At 37.4% G+C, this 15,378-nt stretch overlaps 1 protein-coding gene across 1 annotated transcript in view; it reads left to right on the forward strand.

Annotated features, from left to right (window-relative positions):
* Window positions 1–15,378, forward strand: part of LOC145295836 (QRFP-like peptide receptor) — a 488,459-nt gene that overhangs the window by 55,645 nt on the left and 417,436 nt on the right. The gene's annotated exons all lie outside the window — the stretch shown is intronic.

The raw sequence follows: 15,378 nt of genomic DNA on the forward strand, positions 1-15,378 counted from the left end.
ATATGTATTGCAATGTAAGAAAATATGACTAAGGCAAATCAGGCATTAGTTTCGCACAAAAATTACTTAAATATAAAATATATATAAACGACTAAAGAAAATGATTTCAGTAGCTATTTTGTGTATGTGCGATAACACTGCTTTCTTTTTTGTATTCTCAGCTTATCCATCTACCTAAATATTGTTCATCCAGCCGCACCAGGATATGGGGTATATGGGAGTTCTTATAAATGCATAGCAGAGCGTCCTGTTGGAGTTAAATCACGCAACAAATGCTTCCTGAAGTATACCATGTTAAGGAATAGTAATGTTCATTGTTTGGAGACAATAGGGAGAAGGGAAAACCTGTGCAGTAAATTGGCTCCAAATGCTATTAACAGTTTGGCGTCTTAAAGCCTGCCTTCTGCATTATTTGTAGCTAATAACAGATCTTTTAAGGAGATAATAAGCAGCTACTTTGTGGGTCTTTATTATTGTGTATGTTCGTAACGATTTACAGAATGCGTTATTTATTATAATGTTATCACAAGTTTCAAAATCTCAGGAGTGACGCCTGTAACCGACGTATCTATGATAAGATATCCCCTTTAATTTGCTGGTTATGAATAAATTTCCCCCATGATCGCTTAAAACAAAAATAAGCAAAATAAGTTAATATTTTAAAATAATAGAGAATACCACCAACAGGCTCAGTATAAACAAACAAATACATTGCAGATTGTACACACTGTGTCCTCTGTTACCGGTACAATAACGTACTGCGGTAGCAATGAATATAGCAAGTTCCTTCTCATGATTTTGTTCATATTATACGAACTCCAGTCTCGGCCGGGGGCCAACCCCGGCCCCTGGTCACGTGTAGTATCTGTTCTGGCAGATTCTGCACTCAAAGACCATATGTGGGGGAACCCCATATATAAGACCATTGCTCTTATAGCAATCAGTTATTGGTCAATATAGGGGAAACCCTTTCATAACAATTGTCACTATCCGGCTCCCCTACTCTCCGGGGAGCTGGTCTCCATTTCTCCAATCTCTCCACATTAAAAAACGGCATTGTGCCTAATTTGCTCAGTTGGGAAGCAAATAAATACACAGATTACACAAATTCCGGAACCAGGAGTTGCGAAAAATCAGCACTTTCACTGCAATCGAAAATAAAGTTTTACTTTTTAAGTCCCGGTGATTATTATTATCAATTGTTTTTACCTATGCGTGCATGTAGGTTTCATTGAAATATTTTATGAATTCGAATGTGGATTTTTCTATGTCTTTCTCCTTCTTGCCGCATTGTTTAATTGCAACCATAATTATAAATGTTCTATAAAAATAATCTAACACATTGATGCTGAAATTCGCATTATCTCATAAATTCACTGTATCAGCTTCAAAAAATAGCTCGTCATACCTCAACGCAGAACGTATGCACAGATCGTCTTCCTAAAAATAACTTCACTGTTCTTCAGACGGCTTGCTTATATGCAGCCATAGATCGTCTACTGTGCATACGATCAGCGAGAATTCGCGTTAGGTCGGCATGTTGCGTTTGTTTTTATTATTATTCACCCTACGTGACGCGCAGACGCGTGAGCGTTTTTTGGAGATAATTGTAGTTTAGTTTATGCAAAAGGCTACAAAATGCGTATAAATGCGATTTTTGTGATGATTTAGCAATAAGTATTAAACATTCTTTAATAAATTTCCTTTAAATTTCCGTCTCTTTCGAGCGTTTTAAAATTCATAATCGTAAATTCAAACATTTCAGATTTACATTATTTTGATTTATTTTTATAGGACACCAATTAAACCGGATTCATGGAATATAGTGTTCTTCTTTATTTTTAGACATTTTTTCGAATCAAATACATGTTATGGATTTCCCTCAAAAGTTTGGTATAATTATGGCTTAATTTGATTCGATATAGAAAAATAGGAATAAAGAATAACATTTTTTCTGCACTTTTAATAAATTTTATCAACTTTTAGCTACTATACAGAGAGATTTATTCAATATAGAAACATAAAGAGGTATGTTGTGTAGAAAAAGACACTGCTTCTACTCGGTCTTTAGCAAAATGGGGCACATTTATATAGTTCTATATGCATATACATAGTCATATAAAAATTAGTTTCGTGATATATATATATATATATATATAGACAAGGAGAGATAGATAAACACGTGGATAGATTAAGCCTTGAACGTTGCATATTCGTTAGTGAACTGTCTTTTTTGCTAGAATATTACGCTTAAAATGACGATAAATAGAAATTAGCATATATATATATATATATATATATCTGTGTGTGTGGGTGCGTTCGCGTGCGTCTGTGTGTGTGTGTGTGTGTGTGTGTGTGTGTGTGTGTGTGTGTGTGTGTGTGTGTGTGTGTGTGTGTTCTAATGTTCACTTATGGTCGAGTTATGAGCTTGTACACGCCTGGATGTTAGCCAATATTTGTACCTACGTATGGAAAGGGGGGACATTTTGAGAAATCTTAAGCTCCAAGCGTCGAATGTTATGCCCCGCATAGACAGCCTTGCAGTGAGTGTTAAAAGGATAAACGACTATATTGTTTTAAGTGGTATGGATAGGAGGTATGCCAAAAACGAAGGAAGTAAGCCAAAATAACTTATTAATAAGGAAGTATAATCTGAATTTAAAATGATGTATCTGCAGATTAGGAAACACGGGTCGTCTTCGTCATAGGCTATAGCCTGGCTAAAATCACGTCTTGTTTATCTTACTCACAGTTTTGTCAATATTCCTATTGACTTAAAATCCGTTGTGATGGAAGCAAACCATTTTAAAGTCATTAAAGCTTTGAACTCAAATAAGTACATTTATATTACTGTTGTGCCCTTGAACAACAGTGAAAATAGGAACAATCAAGTCGAGGTTCGGTTAAAGAACAAGTGTATTAAAAATAATGTACAAAGATAGGAAAGCGTGTATATCTGCTTGGCACTCGGCTAGCAGTTGAAGTGCAGTCGCATGTCTCTCACCGGTGTTGGAATTACTAGCGCTATTTATAGTGCTAATCGGTGTAAATTCCTCTGTTCAAGGAAGGCCGGTATAACACCCCCCCTTTGAAAATGTCCCGTCTGAGATTAATAACGTTTTTGTTTTGGGTTCACCCTAATCAATTCTGTTAATTTCCGTTTTCTGTTTGATATTCTGTTCTCCTGAGCTATCTCTGGTATGGGCACCTGAAAAGTATCAAACACTGTGTCCATGATGTCCTCCTCGGGCGATCTGGTCACCTCACTGTTCGAGTATCTTTTCCGAATTTGGTTAGTGTGACGCTTGTGCACGAAGTCTGGTCCCTTAATCATGTAGACCATGTTGATTATTTTTTCTCAACAATGCCGGACTTCCAGAAAGTCTTATTATTTTTGTGAATTTTTTTAGAAGACTCTTTGGCCAACTTTAAACGGTTTTTTTTTTAGGTATGGGCTATCCTGCTTTGGTAACAACTTGTGAAAAATCGATCTTACCTTGCGTCCGAACATAACCTTAGCCTGTGTCTTCGACATTTCGATGTTTGTATTCGAAGTGACTCTGTAGGCTTGTAAAAACTGTTGGATTGACTTATCCGTCGGCGACCCACTAGCTTTTCTCAGAGCTCTCTTGAATGTGTCAACGAATTTCTCTACTTGTCCAGTACTTCTTTGGTGGTATGGCGGAATGGTTAAATGCTCGATAAGATGAGCCTAGACTAGACTAGAGCATGGTTAATTATGGTCTCAAATAGTTTGGCGAAAAGTGGGAGGAGGCTAATGGGGCGATAATGTGATAGGTCAGTTCTTTCGCCAGAATTCTTGAATACTAGTACCACAGAAGCAGTTTTCCAACAACCTGGAAAGCATGATTCATTAAAGCAATTGTTGTAGAGTTTGGAGAGACTGGAACTACCTCGGCTGAGCACTTTTTAGTAGCACATCTGGGATGAGATCAGGTCCACATGCTTTTGAAGTGTTATGGTTTTTTTAATATAGCGTGTACCTGAGCAGGGGTGATTTGTAGATCATCTAGCGTGGCGTCTGTCCACAAAGGAAAGTCAGGGAGGGGGTGGTTGGAAGGGTCTAGTGTGGAGTTTGAGGCAAACCGGCTCGCGAGCATATCAGCCTTGTCGTTTGCTGAGCAAACAACCTCGTGTTTATTGGTTAGTGGGGAATTGTTGATTACCCATTATTTACTACACTGTTGTAGATTTTCCAGAAGTCACGAGTTCCTAAGTTTTGTGCTTCGATGTGTTTTAATTAAATCTTTCTTAGATAAGAGAGAAATCCAAGTTGTCATCGACAGTCGTACATCTAAACAATATGATATAAATGCGGAAGTACCTCAGGGGTCTATCTATAGACCCTTATTTTTCCTGGTATTCATAAATGACCTCCCTGACAAAATTATATCGGGCATTCGTATATTTGCTGATGACAGCACTCTATATAATAGGCACGAGGGGAAAACAAATGAACGCATATCTAAAGAAATGGCAGAAACACTAGACGATGGCTTCCAATCTGTAGTGGTATGGGGACAAAAATGGATGATCACATTCAATGCTGCCAAGACTAAGCTTGTCTCCTTCAATAATTGCAGGAAACCTTCTATACCAACAATAGAAATGGTCAAGAACCCATTACCTGAAAGTACTTCTTTAAACTCCTCGACCTAATGTTTACAGGGAACATGAACTGGAATAGATACAAACTAGACCGGCAGCTAAGTCATACAGTAGAGACTCCTAGGTGGAAGAAAGCCTTTTACTCCAATAGTTTCTTTCCCAGAACTGCTAGACTGTGGCACTCCCTTCCGGGATTCTTCTTCCCCAACTGTACTGACGTGCAGAAGTTCAAATGTAATGCGAACAAACATCTTGCTACTCATCTCCAATCATAATGCTCCTGTAACTCATGTCCCCGATAGTAGCCCCTACTTCAAAATGGCACTGTTACTTGTTTGGGGTGAAAATTGATTTTTAAAAAATAAATACAATTTCCGTTATGTAGAAGACATTTTCATCATGTGTTTATCCAATACAAAAGCTGACGGGTTGTTACGATAATAAAACTTGGCAAGATCAAAGTGTATCTGTTATGATGCTGCATTTCACTTTTGTCACTTTACTTTTGTTTTCTAGGTTAGTGGAGGGCAAATCTTTCATGACTGATACATTTTTTTAATTTTTTTACTAACCAGAGTGCACCTTTTGGAGATGTTATTTTCCCCCTACATTAAAAACCGACTTTGTGTCAAACTCTGTCATCGTGGGAAGGCAAGTAAACAAAAAAAATTGCTCATCACCGATCTTAGATGTCCTCGTGAAAAATCTAATACGTTTGGTTTTATACGAAACCTACGTTTACAGGGCAATACATTAGGTGGGTCTTCTTTCTTCCCTTACCTCAGAAAAATAAATCTGATTAAAAGCTTAGTTATCGGGTTTTGTTCACTTGCTCTAGTACAAAACAAGATACTGAACTCGGAGGTATGACTGATATCGTCTTGATCAATGGTTATCCTTTACACACAAACTAAAAAATGTGGAAGAGACAAAATTCGGACATTTAAGAGTGGAACATTTGTGGGATCTCCAAAATGTCCGATACATGTGAAGCTCCGATGGATTGGTGTTAAAAGCCTGGAGTTTTCAGACAAAATTTCTACAGCCGTTTCGCGTTGTAGTTTATCATTTAAACTGTCAGTGCATAGCTGACTACGTGGGGCATACCATTCAGATCTTAGAGGTTAGAATTTCGCAACATGTCCCCTCTTCGATACGTAGGTACAAAAAATGATCAACACCAGGGTATTTACAAGCTCATAAGTCAGCCATCAGCCATTTATTGCACTAGAGGATACGCGGATGAAACTTTCTCTATCTTGCAAAAAGTACGCTCGAAAATCCACTTAAAAATTCTCGGGGCGCTGTCTTCCTGTGTAAGCAGAGGAAACATAGCCATAATTAAGAACATGGATGTTTGATTGGATTGTGTCTTTTTCTCCTTTCCCATACTATTTCTATCTTTGTCTACCATCGATAGTGATTTATGGTCTTATGGCCACGTTTTTAAATGATGTTGCCTCTCGTTTGTTTAGAAAAGACATTTTAACAGAGTTTTTTTTTTAATTCTTTAACCCCACCTCTTATTTACCTTTTTTTCTAATTTGTGTTTTTTTAACATTAAATTAGAATTATATAAAAATAATATTTGGAGTGTATCTTATTTCTGTTCATGATAAAAACTTGTCTTCTTTAATAACATATGTTGGAATTATATACAAAAATACCTAAAAAAATTAATGATAATGACAATGCGACCACTATTTTTCAAATGTGTAATAAAATTATGTACCAATAAAAAATCTTTTAATATATATATATGAGTGAATTAGGTTCCGAAACGGCTGAGCCTATCTTTGGCAAATTTTACACAAAGCTATTTTATATCTGGTAGTTGTTTTATATATGTTTTGTACAGAAATTCATTCTATAAGTATCGAAAACTGAAAGAATACAATCTTGAAAATATTTTTTCTTATAGATAAATAAGAAAAATTTCTGCAGGGGAATATTTTAAATTGCACCCGCAAGTGCCGCGTAAAGTATGCTCCTATAAAATTCTCCATTTTTCTGTAACAGAAAAAAGACTATGTTTAACATCGTCAAGCCCAAATATCAGCTGACGCGATATTGTAAACCAAGGCAGACGGAATTTGATGAACGACAATCACCATTAATACTTTTTTTTTATTTTTTTTTACTTTTATATTTTTTCTCAGGTAAAATGTAAACAAGATCTTGATGTTCCACCTCTCTAAATTAATAAAATTCTACGACTAACAAACGCTACGCTGTTGTCTTATTTAACACTTTACACTATTTGACCCTTATCCTTGAGTGGCATCCGGGCCTTGATAAGTGGATCCCCATATATAAAAAAGATTAACATTGAATGTGCTGGCTTACATAGCTGTCATTGAAACCGTTTAAATGACGATCACATTACAGTTTAAATGAACAATGCAATAACAGTTGATCGTATGAAGCCTCCAAGTGCTGTCCTTTTACCTCTGACTCACTATAATGATGTTCATCCCGAAACCTGCATCTGACAAGATAATCTCTCACAATCTTGATGAATTCATTCTCGCCAAAAACAAACAGCAGTTTCCATTCATTCCCAAGAAACGTCTGTATATGATCAATTCTGACATAAACGCTTCCCTATTTCATTTTGCGATAGATCAGAGCAGCGTCTTTCTTCTTATTTTTTTCTTTTTCTTCATCATTATCATTACCATCAACAACAGCCTTCTTTTCGTCTTCATCTTTTATTATCGTTACTAGCAGGGCACCCGGCATTGCCCGGTCGTAAAATATAATATTTTAATTCATGCAAATTTGACATTTATTATTATAGAACCAATTCTCTATTGAATGTTATATTAAAATCGTATTATAGTAGTGACAATATGACTTGAATGCCATCGGCTAGAATTGAAACTAACACATTTAACGCACTAGCCGTAGTAAGGCATAAGAAATTATAAAAAGATAACCGATTTCAACATATGAAGAATTTTTTCCGCATACATACAAAGACGCCTTAAGTTGATGTACGCCTGCTAAGTTCCAATTTTTTTTGTATTTTACTTTTTAGAGGCTATTTTAACTTTAGATAACTGCATTAACCATCCATAGTACAATAATTGAATATTAACAGCGTAAAATTTCTGTTAGTATGATTTTTGATAACTATATACGAGTAATTAGTAATGTATGTTGTGTCTATGTATTGTAAAACTTAATACCATTATTTGCTATACCCAGTTTATATTCGAATATAAATAATACCCGTATTAAGTTTTGTAGTTCTTTTTATCCATATGAAATGCACGATTTTATATCGGTGATACCGCCAGTATGTAAAATGGCACATTTACGAAGATAAAGATTTTTCTCCATATATAATTAAATGATTGCAGAAATTTCCCTCTGGACAAAAGTGCCGCAGGTTTGCAACAACAGCTGTCAAATACACATTTATTATGTCTAGAATATTAGCTACTATCTTTTAGAACTTTAGAACGACATTTTTGACACATTTATTCGCTATAATAACATTATACATTTCGTCCTAGGAGTAACAGTATCACAATCGCACCATATTTAGTAGAAGTAGTAACTATATTAAGTCCTCCTACCGCCCCAGTCAAGACTGGAAGGAAATATACACATTTTATAGAAATTATGCTTGCACCCCTCGTAATGTGATCATAATAAACTCATAATAATCTTTTTATTTCCCGATCCAAAATAATAAATCGCTCCCTCTCAAATTCTGCCAGTTCTCATTGGCTGAGAGCTAAAAATTCGATTATCTCGAATATGCATCTAATTTTTTTTTAATTACATTTTCACCCCAAACAAGGAACATTGCCACTTTGGTGTAGGGGGATACTATCAGAGGCAACAACTACTGGGGTACTATGTAGGGTTTTGGGCAGCAAGATGTTGGTTCACGTTACACTTGAATTTCTGCACGGCAGAACTGTTGGGGAATGAGGGACCTGGAATGGAATTCCAGAGTCTAGCGGTTCAAGGGAAGAAACTATTGGAGTAAAAAGATCTTTTACATCAAAGGATCTCTACAGTGTGGGGGTGGGATTTAGCAGCCTGTCAGGTTTGTCGAAGGTGCTCACATCGTGGGGGCACAAGTGATTGTAGTTCGTCAGAGCATTCACCAGTAAAATACTTGTAGAAGAGGCAGAGGGATGCAACATTTCGTCGATGGGAGAAAGGCTGAAGCTTAGATGCCAGTTCAGGGCCTACCAGGTTTGCGACTCTCTTTTGAACCTTGTCAAGGAGCGAGAGACTAGTAGCAGATGCACCAGCCCAAATGTGACAGCAATACTCCATACATGGGGGAATGGTGACCTTATAGAGGTACAGGATACTTTCGGGTGGTAGTAGTTTTCTAGCACGGTAGAGAGAGCCCACCTTTCTTGCAGCGGCCCTGGCAATGCCTTCAATGTAATTGTTCCAACTCATGTTTCCTGTGAACGTTAGGCCAAGGAGTTTGAAAGATGTACTCTCAGATAAAGAGTCGTTGGCCATTGCTATAGGTGGTAGAGAGGGTTTCTAGTAATTATTGAATGAAACTAGTTTAGTCTTGGCAGCATTGAACGCGACCAACCACTTTTGTCCCCATTCCACCACAGATTGGAGGTCCTCCTATAGTGTTTTGCCATTGCTTTAGAAATGTGTTCATTCGTCTTCCTGTCGTGCCTGTCATTGAGTGTAGTGTCATCAGCATATATCAGAAGAAATTTTGTCGGGGAGGTCATTTATGAATATCAGGAACAATAGAGGTCCAAGGATAGAACCCTCAGGCACCCCTGCATTTATATCATATTGTTTAGATGTACGACCATCGAGGTCAACCTGGATTTTTCTCTTATCTAAGAAGGATTTAATTATGTTAAGTATTCTACCAGTGATAACGTATGATCTAATTTTCCTGAGGAGACCCTCATGCTATACCATGTCAAAAGCCTTAGATATATCTAGAGCTACCGCTCTGCCCTCCCCCGCTTTATCCAGTGAATGGTATATACGTTCAGAGATCACAGTTAGGATGTCTGCTGTGAAACGAGCTTGTCTAAATCCATATTGTTTGTCAGTCAGAAGTTTAGGTGATGGACTAGAGCATGGTTAATTAAGATCTCAAATATTTTGGCAAAAAGTGGGAGGAGGCTAATGGGGCGATAATGTGATGGGTCAGTCCTTTCGCAAGAATTCTTGAATACTGGTACAATAGAATCAGTTTTCCAACAGCCCGGAAAGCAAGATTCATTAAGGCAATTGTTGCAGCTGGGATAAGATCTGGTCCACATGCTTTTGAAGTGTCAAGGTTTTTTATGATAGCATGCACCTGAGCAGGGGTGGTTTTCAGATCGTCTAGCGTGGCGTCTGTCCGCATAGGAAAGTCAGGTAGGGGGTGCTTGGAAGTGTCCAGTGTGGAGTTTGAGGCAAACCGACTGGCAAGCATGTTAGCCTTGTCGGTTGCTGAGGAGACAACCTCGTGATTGTTGGTTGGTGGGGGAATTGTTGATTGCCCATTATTTACTACACTGTTGTAGATTTTCCAGAAGTCACGAGTTCCTAGTTTTTGTGTTTCGATGCTCTTTTTAGTGGTTTCCGTAAATTCTCTCTTAGCTGTCGCTATTTCTTTCTTAACGTTATTTCTAGCTTCTATATACTTCAGTCTGTTTGAACTGGACTTATGTCGGTTAAACCTACGGTATGCATGCTGCTTTTGAGCAATGGCAGTTGCGCAAGTCGACGTAAACCATTGGGGAGAGTGGGGCTTGCTATAAAATTTCCTCATAGGAACATGCGCTTCGATTGCAGTTTTGAACCAGTCAGTGGTCTCGTTTGCACACTGTTCAGCAGGGAGAGAAAAAATATTTCTCCATGGGGGTCTCTGATTAGTTCCCTGATGGCTTCCCAGTCAGCCTTTTTATAATATCTCGTTGTTTTGAGCACTAGCTCTTCAGTTTTGGCTCCAGAGTTTAGGGCGATTTCAACCATTATCACTGCATGATCAGCGTTCCCGAGTGGGCTGTGGGCCTTTGTTATGCAGTCATCGGGAAATGTGGTCAAAAACAGATCTAGAAGTGATGCGTGTTGTTCTTCCCGGTCAGGGAAACGGGTTGGAAACGTAACAATTTGTGATAGGGAGTGAGATATAGTGAAGCTATGAGTTGTGCTGCCCGCTGCATCTGTGTAAGTAGAGAATCCAAGCCAGTTTTTTTGGTGGACATTAAAGTCACCAAATACATGTATTTGTGCGCTAGTGTCGAGAGACAGTGCCGTGTCTATGCTGTCAGAGACTTTGTTTATTATGGTGCAGTCCTCAGTCGAGGGTGAGCGGTAGAGAAAATAATAGTGCATGTTTAGTCTAAAGCACATAAAGCCTTGATTATCTGTTTCTAATTTGTTTCTCTAGTCAGGGGGAGGGTATTACGAATGAAAACTCCAAGTCCGTGCATGTGACATTCAGAGTCCTTACGGCAGAGTGGGAGATATCCAGGCAAGTTAAAGTGGTTAGAGGGGATGGAGGAGTGTAGGTTAGTCTCACTTAGTGCTAAGATATCCGGGGTATTTGTTAAGAGAAATGCTTCAACATCAGCTAAATTAGTTCTAAGCCCACGGATATTTGTGAATGCGAGCCTCAAGGGAGGAGACAAATTGAATTTGTTTGTCACTAAGCCTGGTTTAAGCTTATTTTTAGATTGTACTGTCGTCATATTTTTTAAGAGGTTCGGTTTACGTAAGGGGGACCTAAACAAGAGGTTATGCAGAGCATCAGACATGCATCACAAGTAGACCATCAGCTGACCTTTCTCCAATTAGGATTGTGGCCTCAGGAAAGCCCACCGGGGATGAGTGCAGCGTCCCTTTCCATGCGCGTCATGGCACTACAAACAACCCGATATTATTCAACTATTGGTGGAGCAGCCGCTCTAAGCGCTGCCAAAGAGTTAGGGCTCATGCACTACCAGTCGGGAACAGCAGCCAGGAACTGTCAATCCAGTACCCTCAACCCATTAGAAGGTCAACCCAATCTAATTGCTCAGGCATATCTCATACTCAAGTACTCCCAAATGTTCAGTTTTAGTGGTGGGGTGTGCTGGGAATGGGGAAAAACAGCGTTCGTTGCCCTAGCCAGGAAACATGATCTACCCCTGGGTGTTTCTGTCGAATCACTGAGATAGTGTCTCTGCGCTTATGAACGCTCTAGAACTTTTAACCCAAATACAGGCATAATAACCGCTCATATACAGAAAATTAAATACTGATAGCCTTACACTTACCTTGCACACATTACAACACGCCACTATCATTATCCCGACTAAAAAAAAAAAAGAAAAAAAAAACAATATGTACGGGTACCATTGTTTATTTTTCAATTTCGGAGCGGCTTAATAAACCTTAGACGATGCTATTTTTTGTTATATTTTATTTGTTTTAAAGTAAAATAAAATAAAAACGATAATAAAAATACCCAGTTTATTTATTTATTTTTTGAAATTCACTTTTAATGTTGTCTCTTTAAATAACTTACATATTTTCATACGATTAGCTACATTTCAATCATGTTACTTATCTTGTTCCGCACTTGGGTGTTATAACCCAATAATAGTTTAAAATTAAGTTAACGCCCCAATATTTTATGAAGGTAGATTTTAAACTAGTACTTTGCCTACGAGACCACTTATTTGTCAATGTTTCGTTTTAGAATAATTATACTTTCTGTCCAGCAATTTGTTTACTCCTTTTTTTTTTTACTCATTATCGGCACTGCACGTACATTATCTCTGTTTAGGTTTTGTAATGAAAATTTTTACATTAGCTCCACCTCCAGACTTTTCTTCATATTGACGACGACTTATGTGTCTGCTGATTAAGAAAATCCCATATATATTTCGTATATACACGTGGTATTCGAGAAAAAAAACCCTCTATTATTTATATTAAATCAGTAGTCGCCAGAAAAGCCGTTCTTAACATGAGGTTGGGGTGTCTATTCCGAAATCTGTTTCTAACATGAGGATTTCTCTATTTTGTCGGAATACGATTTCCATATTTCTCATATATATATATATATATATATATATATATATATATATATATATATATACTTTTCACTGCGTGTGTGTATATGTGTATATATAATACAATTAGAGTATCAAATAGTATGCATTATAAAAGCAAAATGTATTAAGATAGGAAAAGCTAAACATGATTAAGAGGAGCAATTAAATATATATATATTTTTTTTTACACAGTGATCACCACTTATCAAGGCCCGGAAACCACTCAGGGCTAAGGGTTATTGCAAGTACAGTACGTTAGTGTGGAGATGTGATGAAGTGTTTACTTAAGGGGGCGGTTCATTAGGAATTTGTAAACGTTGGACTTGAAGACATTCAAGTTGTAGTCCGGTGGGAAGCAAGCAGACGGAACAGAGTTCCACAGGCGTGCAGTTCTAAGAAAGAAGCTTTGTTCATTGAATCCACGTTTTGATTTGGGCACAGATAAAGAGTGGGGGAAATTTTTCACAGTGGATTCAGCTAGACGGGTGTTTTTCGTGAAAGATTGGCGAGGGGGACCAGAGATTGGAGTTCAGACGAGCACCTGCCTTGGAAATAACGATAAAACAAGGATAGGCTCGCAATGTCTCTTCTGTGGGAGAGAGGTTGCATGGTAGAGAAAAGGGCATCCCCCACTAAGCCACGAAGTCTATTTTGTACTCTGTCAAGGCAGGATAGGCTGTTTTTAGCAGCTCCTGCCCAGATATGGCAATAGTATTCCATCCTTGGATGTACTTGGCTTTTATATAGATAGATAGAGAATTGCATCAGTAGTGAGATATCTTCTGGAGCGGTAGAAGGATCCCGCCATCTTTCCAGCGACCCTGGCAACAGACTTGATGTACGTGTTCCATTTCAGATCAGGAGTAAAGGTCAAACCCAGAAGCTTGTCAAAACACGGGGCCTCTCCCAGACGAGAGCAATCCATCACAATTGATGTCAGATGGGGATCCGAGCGTTGATGATGTAAGGATAGGAGTTTGGTTTTGAATGCATTAAAGGTAACCAGCCACGTCTTCCCCCACTGAACCACGCGCTCGAGATCAGAGGAGAGAGAATCAGAGATAACTTTGTCATTTACATCATTTGATGTGTTGCCGTAGATGGTCGTGTCATCAGCATAGATGTCAACGAATGATTAAAGTATATGTTTAGGGAGGTCATTGATGTAGATCAGGAAGAGAGTTGGGCCCAGGATTGACCCCTGAGGGACTCCAGCATTTATATTGCTGACCTCCGTTTTTTGTCCATCTACACTACTCTTATGAGCATATCGGAGAGAAATGATTTACTGATTGAGAAAACATTTCCAGTTCTACCGTAGCTGGAAATCTTGTGAAGTAGACCCTTATGCCATACCTTGTCGAAGGCCTTTGATATGTCAAGAGCAATTGCCCTAGAAAGGAAGCTTTTGTGAAGAGATTCACTAATCCTGTGGGATATAACCGTCAACACATCTGCGGTAGATCTTGTAGAGCGGAAACCATATTGTGTGTCACTAAGAAGGTGGTTCCTGCTGAGAAATTAAACATGAGAAACAAAAGTTATCTATAAATTCAATTCTCCTCTTCTGATGAAAAGAATTTAGCTTCGAAATGACATAACTTAAAGGGGCTTCTTTTCTCATTATTCTCTTTTACGTTTCCATATTATTTTATTACGTTATAATGTTGTACATAAATGTTATTACTCATCATTTATTTTATAATATGTGTATCTATACATATATGTATATGCACACACACACACACACACACACACCATAGCGAGTATGTTATTTACTTCTTTTTGTATGACGTTTAATTTTTTATGGGTTTCCATTTCTTATAATAAATAATTTTACCAAGAATTTAAAGTTTTGATTTCAGTTCTGATTATATCTGATGGAACTGAAGATATATATATATATATATATATACATATATATAGGTATATATATATGTATATACATATACATATACATGTGTGTGCGTGTATGTGTGTGTGTTTATATTTTTTTCATAAGTTTGAATTTCGGTTTCAATTCAAGCCGATGAACCCAGGTCATATGAATATATATTTTTATTTTTGAAATCACAACTTTATAATATATAAGAATCGATAGGGCATTTACTCTATGATAATACATACAAAATCTGCAAGAATTAAACTATATTTAAGCGTACTTTACGACCGAGTTACGCCGGACGTCCCTGCTAGCTTAGATACATACTTTTTCAGTTTGAGCAAAAGAGCTACAACAATATCAGAGCGTCTCAATTTACGCTGAACATCCAGAGAATACCAACATCAATATATTACATTATGAGTCCGCTGTGGAATTTTAACAGGTCCCGCCAGGTTATCGATTAATACAATAGCCTGTGTATTATATTGTGTGTCACGCTTATATTTTTTTTATTTCCGTTTAATTGTTGTGACCTTCCATTTTCTTGTAATAAATAATTTTGCCAAAAATTCTGCACAAATTTTTATTTCGGTTTCGATTATAGCTAAAAGCACTACAGTCATCTATTTTACCAATAATGTTTCATAAGTTTTTGCTCTGATTTCGATTATAGCTGAAGGAACTCAAATTATACACTTCTTTTTCTTCAGAAGTCGTTGTTTTAGTTTTGAATCAAGCTGATGCACCCAAGTCATATATATATATATATATATATATTAAATCACAACTTTATAATATATAAGAATCGACAGTAAATTGACT

Source organism: Euprymna scolopes, chromosome 16 (genome assembly GCF_053919585.1).
Source record: "Euprymna scolopes isolate OS-2025 chromosome 16, ASM5391958v1, whole genome shotgun sequence".
NCBI classification, from domain to species: Eukaryota; Metazoa; Mollusca; class Cephalopoda; order Sepiida; family Sepiolidae; genus Euprymna; species Euprymna scolopes.